Raw genomic sequence first — 7,094 nt, forward strand, 5'->3', positions numbered from 1 at the left:
GTGTGGCACTTCTTCAACTGCGAAACATGAAATACATCATGTACTCCAGACAATCCTTCGGGCAATTCCAGCTTATAGGCAACTTCTCCCATACGTTCCAACACTCTGTATGGTCCGATAAAACGTGGCGCTAACTTTCCCTTAACTCCAAAGCGCTTTACTCCTCGAAGTGGTGATACTCGAAGATACACTCTGTCTCCGACTTCGTGAATTGTCTCCTTGCGTTTAGAATCAGCATAACTCTTCTGCCTGGACTGGGCTACCTTGAGCCTATCGCGAATCAACTTCACTTTCTGTTCAGACTCCTTAATCAAATCTGGTCCAAACAACTGACGGTCTCCAACTTCGTCCCATAACAACGGTGTTCTACACCTCCTTCCGTACAAAGCTTCGAAAGGGGCCATCTTCAAACTAGTTTGATAACTGTTGTTATACGAAAACTCCGCATATGGCAAATTGTCGTCCCAACTAGATCCATAATCTAGTGCACATGCTCTCAACATGTCCTCCAAAATCTGGTTGACTCTCTCGGTCTGTCCATCTGTCTGCGGGTGAAATGCTGTACTAAATTCCAGCCTGGTTCCCAATGTTTCATGTAGCTGCTTCCAAAACTTCGAGGTAAATTGGGTTCCTCTGTCTGATACAATGGTCCTCGGAACTCCATGCAAACATACTATCCTGGTCATGTATATCTTTGCCAACTTAGCACTGGTGTAAGTGGTCTTTACTGGAATGAAATGAGCCACTTTCGTCAAACGGTCGACTACAACCCATATCGAGTCATAGCCTGAACGAGTCCTGGGTAATCCTGTGATAAAATCCATGCCTATTTTATCCCACTTCCATTCGGGTATCGGCAATGGCTGTAGCAATCCTGCTGGCTTCTGATGCTCTGCCTTCACTCTCTGACATACATCACAAACTGCTACAAACTCCGCAATATCCTTCTTCATTCTGGTCCACCAGAAAGTATTCTTCAAATCCAAATACATCTTGGTATTCCCTGGGTGAATCGAGTATGGTGAATCATGGGCATCTTGCAAAATCAACTTCCTGATCTCCGGATCATTTGGCACATATACGCGGTCCTCAAACCATAAGGTATCGTGCTCATCCTCACGAAATCCCTTGGCTTTTCCTTTGCTCATCTTCTCTTTTATCTCTTCAATCTCCTTGTCTGTCTTCTGAGCTTCTCTGATCCTTTCCATCAAGGTAGACTGAATCTCCAATGCCGCTAAATAGCCTCTAGGGACTATTTCCAAACATAGCTCACGTAGGTCCTCGGCTAACTCCTGAGGTAACTCTCCTGTCACGAGGGTGTTGACATGACTCTTGCGGCTCAACGCGTCTGCTACTACGTTAGCCTTTCCAGGGTGATAATGCAATCTCATATCGTAGTCTTTTATGAGCTCCAACCATCTCCTCTGTCTGAGATTTAATTCCTTCTGCGTGAAAATGTACTTCAAACTCTTGTGATCCATATACACCTCACAATGGTTTCCGATGAGAAAATGTCTCCATGTCTTCAATGCATGCACCACTGCTGCTAATTCCAAATCATGCGTAGCATAATTCTTCTGATGGGGTTTAAGTTGTCGTGAAGCATACGAAACAACTCTTCCTTCCTGCATAAGCACTACTCCAAGTCCTCGACGAGAAGCGTCGCAATAAACTTCATAGTCCTTGCGTTGATCTGGCAGAATCAACACTGGTGATGTAACCAATCGTTTCTTCAACTCTTGGAAACTAGCTTCACATTCCTCAGTCCAATCGAATTTGGTGTCCTTCTTCAATAGCTCAGTCATGGGCTTAGCAATCCTTGAGAAATTCTCGATAAATCTCCGGTAGTATCCTGCAAGTCCAAGAAAACTCCGGATTTCTCCAACTGTCGTGGGTGATTCCCAACTTGTCACTGTGTCAACCTTGGCAGGGTCTACTGCTATTCCTTCTCCAGAAATAACATGTCCAAGGAATCCAACTTCCTTCAGCAAAAACTCACATTTGCTGAACTTGGCATATAACTGATGTTCTCTGAGCTTCTCAAGTACCAATCGCAAATGCTCCTCATGCTCTTCTTCATCCTTGGAAAAGATTAAAATATCATCAATGAACACCACGACGAACTTATCCAAAAACTCCATAAACACTTTGTTCATCAGGTTCATGAAATAGGCCGGTGCGTTAGTCAGTCCAAATGACATAACGGTATACTCATACAATCCATATCTGGTGGTAAATGCCGTCTTAGGTATATCCTGCTCTCGAATCTTTAACTGATGGTATCCTGATCGTAGATCGATCTTGGAAAATACTTTAGCTCCTTGCAAGCGGTCAAACAAATCATTGATCATCGGCAGTGGGTACTTGTTTTTGATGGTCACTTCATTCAATCCTCGGTAATCAACAACCATCCTTAGTGATCCATCTTTCTTCTCCACTAGAAGTACTGGTGATCCCCAAGGTGACGAACTTGGGCGAATATAGCCTTTATCCAGTAACTCCTTGATCTGCTTCTTAATTTCCTCCAAATCCTTTGCGGGCATCCTGTACGGTCTCTTAGATATTGGCCCTGTGCCTGGCAAAAGTTCAATCAAGAACTCAATGTCTCTATCTGGTGGCATGCCTGGCAACTCTTCTGGAAATACATCCGGATAGTCCTTCACCACTGGTACTTCCTCCTGTACAACTCCTGATAAGGAATTCACTTGAGTCCTCTTCGGCATATGCCTGGATACATACTTGATCCTTTTTCCTTCCGGGGTGGTAAGCAAAATAGTCTTGCTGGCACAATCGATGTTTCCTCCATACAACGATAGCCAATCCATTCCCAAAATCACATCCAAACCTTGTGATTCCAAAACAATGAGGTCTGAGGGGAAAACATGCCTACCAATGGCCAACGGTATCTGAAAACATCCTTGGGTGGCCATATACTCTGCTCCTGGCGAGGTTACTAACATGGGGCTTTTGAGGACTTGGGTGGACATCTTAAACTTGTTTACGAATCCCCTTGATATGTATGAATGCGATGCACCAGTATCGAAAAGAACAGTTGCAGTAAATGACTTAACCAAAAACTTACCTATTACTGCATCAGGCTGAGCTTCAATCTCCTCCACGCTCACGTGGTTCACATGTCCTTTGTTGAACGGGTTCGGCTTCTTCCCAGAGCTTCCATTGCCATTTCCATTTTGGGCTTCGGGACAATCAGTAGCGTAATGTCCCGTCTTCTGGCACTTGAAACAAGTAATGTGACTTAGATCTCTCTTGGTTGGGGTAGATGGGTTGGTGCGGTTCTGTCCGTTTCCTCCTCCATTCCCATTACCATTCTTGGAGCCATTATGGTTGTGCGAACTACCTCCTCCATGGGTATGCTGAAACTGTCCTCCCGGCTTCGGGGTAAATCGTGGCTTCTGCTGGGCTCCAGAATTGTACTTCCCTTGTCCATACTTCCTCTTGCGGTTTTCAATCTGCTGTTGCTTCCCTTCAATCATGAGAGCTCTATCTACCAGCTCCTGGTAGTTGTTGAAAGTTGCTACCATCAACTGCATACTCAGCTCATCATTCAATCCTTCCAGAAACTTCTCCTGCTTGGCAGCATCCGTAGCAACGTCATCTGGTGCATAACGTGCTAACTTACTGAAATCCTCCACATACTGGCCTACGGTGCGTCCTCCTTGGCGTAGGTTGCGAAACTCACGCTTCTTCATAGCCATAGCTCCTGCTGAAACATGAGCTGTACGGAAAGCTTGCTGAAACTGGTCCCATGTGACAGTGTCAATAGGGTGCGTGGCTGTATAATTCTCCCACCATGATGCTGCGGGTCCATCAAGCTGATGTGCGGCAAAACGCACTCTTTCCGCATATGTGCATCCTGCAGTGGTCAACTCCCTTCCAACTTTGCGGAGCCAATCATCTGCTACAATCGGCTCGGTGCTACTGGAAAACACCGGCGGGTTTAGCCTTAAGAAACGGGCTAAGTGATCAACAGGTGGTGGTGGCGGTGGGTTGTTGTTGTTGTTGCCTTGGTTCTGAACTAACACTTGCATCAAGGCATTCTGTTGCTGAATCAACTGGGTGATCTCTCGCGGAAAAACAAATCCGGTGTCGCGTCTCGGAGGCATCTGATAGGTTTAGAAAAGATGAGAATTAAGAATAGAATGAGGTCTAGAGGGAAAACACTACCCATATGCTCATGAGACAAATTCAATCAATATCACTCAATCAATCCAAACAAGGCAAAATAATCGATCTAACTAGCGTTACAAAGTGCTTGAGCTATACTACTAAATGGGGGAAAAACTACTACTGATATGGTGGTCTACTAAAAATTCTGATCCGTTGAAGACTCCATGATGTCTGTTCCAGCTTCATCGATCCATTCGTCTTCACTTGGTTCCGAGTCGGTGTCGTCGATGATGATGTAGTTATCCGGACAAGTGCATTCGTCGACTTCTGCTTTTGGCACTGGATTTCCCACGAATGCTCCAATCTTATTCTCCAGGTCGTCAATCTTCCCGACTAGTGCGTTGATTTCCTCCAAATAATCTTCGCGTGTAGCCTTGAGTTCTTCTTGGAGTTCCTTGATCTTCGTGAATGCCTTCTTCAGTTCTTCCTTGTCCGTGCACAACTGATTCTCCTGGCGTCGAATATGTTGGTTCTGCTCCTGGATGAAAGCTACAATTGATCCATCCTCCTTGGTCTTGATCATCTCCCATTGCGCGTCTCGACGTCCACAAATTTGGTAAATTGTATCCTTAAGCTCCTGGTGATAGACTTCTCCAATGCGTCCCATGGCGATGTGTGCGGCCATGCTCTTCCCTAAACTCCAAGTTGGTGCTTCGAAAACCAATCTCATGGCACTAAACATCCTTCCTGGAATAATAACTTGAATCTTCCAGCTCTCCTCTTCAGGTAATGTGGCGTTGTAGGTTCCGGTGACGCTTGGTATTCCTATGTTCAAGTACTTGGTGACTTCCTTCAAGTGTCGTCCAAACGGCGTATCTTCATCTGGTTGCATGAACTTGCTCCTTGCATTCGCCATTCCTAAAAGAGTAGAAAGTGGAGAGGGGTCAGAAATGAGAAGAGAGAAGTTTTCTAGGGCTTAAGCTTAGTGGTCGTGTCCTATAGTCAGCGTGTGCTCTGATACCAACTTTGTAGCGACCAGATCTCAAATGGTCTGTGCTGCTGTGCACCAGTGTCATCCCTGGATCAGTAATGCTGACACGCACAGTACAAATGGAGGATTTATAACAGAGTAGCAATCACACACTTATTACATCGAATATCTCCAAAGAGATAAGTATGATAAACATGGCTTAAGGCCATCTAACAACGATAACAACGGAAGACTTGGAAGATAAGTGAGTCCATCAACTGCAGCGGCATCACTGAGTATAAGACCATGACCTAAGGCACCTTACTCGTCGTCTGAAAAGTCTGCAACATGAAACGTTGCAGCCCAAAAACGGGTCAGCACATAGAATATGCTGGCAAAGTAACACATAGAGAGCAATGAACAATAATAATGCTATACTATATGCATATATGGCTGGTGGAAAGGCTCTATGGTTACGGTTTTGCGAAAAGCCAATTTTATCCTACTGCAAAGGAATAAATTTTATTTAACTATCATGGTGGTTGAAACATTGAGAAGGTACCTCCAACTCAATCCCAATTAAGTAACATCATTAACCCAACAAAATTAATTATAAGTATCACGGTGATGAGATTCAAATGATAATCCAGGTACTAGACACTCAAGTTGTCCATAACCGGGGACACGGCTAATCATAATTAGTTTGTACACTCTGCAGAGGTTTGTGCACTTTTCCCACAAGACTCGATCGCCTCCGCTTGATTCTCGCACTGCATGATGTTTGAGAAACGGATGACCGAGACACAGTCTTTCAGAAACAATCACTCTCTACTCTGGATGGACCGGTACACCTACTTTCCCCTACATCTGCTAGTCCACCTCTTCAAGAGATCTTGTAACCTACTCAGCTATGCTAGAGCCCATAATAGCTTGTGGCTGCACACGGAAGTTTCTAGCATGAATAATCTTATGATCCCTTTGAGCCTGGGTGGCGGACCTTATACATACAGACAACACTGGGTTCTCCAGGTGCCTCAATCCACCCAGATGTGAGTTTTAGTTGCCACCTTAAGTTGAACCATTATTAACAATCTCACATCTGTCATGAATATCTCTCAAACCCAATCCACGTCTACGCATAGCATGGCATTGATAAAAGCAACGTAGAAGTAACTCCCAAGGGTTTGATAAGAAAAACAGGTAATAGGTACTACCTCAACTACTTCCCAATACCCACAATTTAATCAGATCCTAATCATGCAATGTTTGAGGAATAGATCTAATGCAATAAAACTGGGTATGAACGGGGTATGATCAAAGTGTTACTTGCCTTGCTGATGATCCGCAAAACCTAACGAGTCGAAGTAACAAGCGGCACACTCCGGGTACTCTATCGCAAACAAACAAGCATACAATCAGTACTCAGCAAATGCACAGGTAAAACTCGAATGAAAGATCCAACCAGAAAGTTCAACTTAAGAACTCCGGTTTGCAAAAAGAATCAACTCGAAAGAAGCAACGAAAGTCAAACGGCGAAAGAAAGAAACTTCGTTTGCTAATCTGGATCTAGGTCAAATTTTACTGTAGCAAAAACTTGTTTGAGTAGGTTAAACGGAAAGAGAATTTTGAGACGAAACTCTGGGCGCTTGAATCACCTGATTCCGATAAACGAGCGAGAAGTTAAACAGATTCGAAAATTCGATCAGAAATCGAATCTGAGAAAATAACGAGAAAATCCGACGAAAAAGAAAAAAAAACGGACGAACGGTTAAATAACGGACGTTCGTTAACAGAGAAAAACCGACGAACGCGTTCGTTAAAACGAACGGTTCGGTGAACGCTCGCGAAATAAGAAAACCGAAAAAAACCGATCTAGGTTTTTTTAAAAAAACAAAAGGTTTTTTTTTACAGAAAACCGGTCAACAACGAAGACGGCCGGCGGCAGTACCTCGACGGGCGGGCTCCGGCGAGGGCTCCGGTGGCGGGGCTCGGGCGC

Source organism: Triticum aestivum, chromosome 2D, assembly GCF_018294505.1.
Source record: "Triticum aestivum cultivar Chinese Spring chromosome 2D, IWGSC CS RefSeq v2.1, whole genome shotgun sequence".
NCBI lineage: Eukaryota > Viridiplantae > Streptophyta > Magnoliopsida > Poales > Poaceae > Triticum > Triticum aestivum.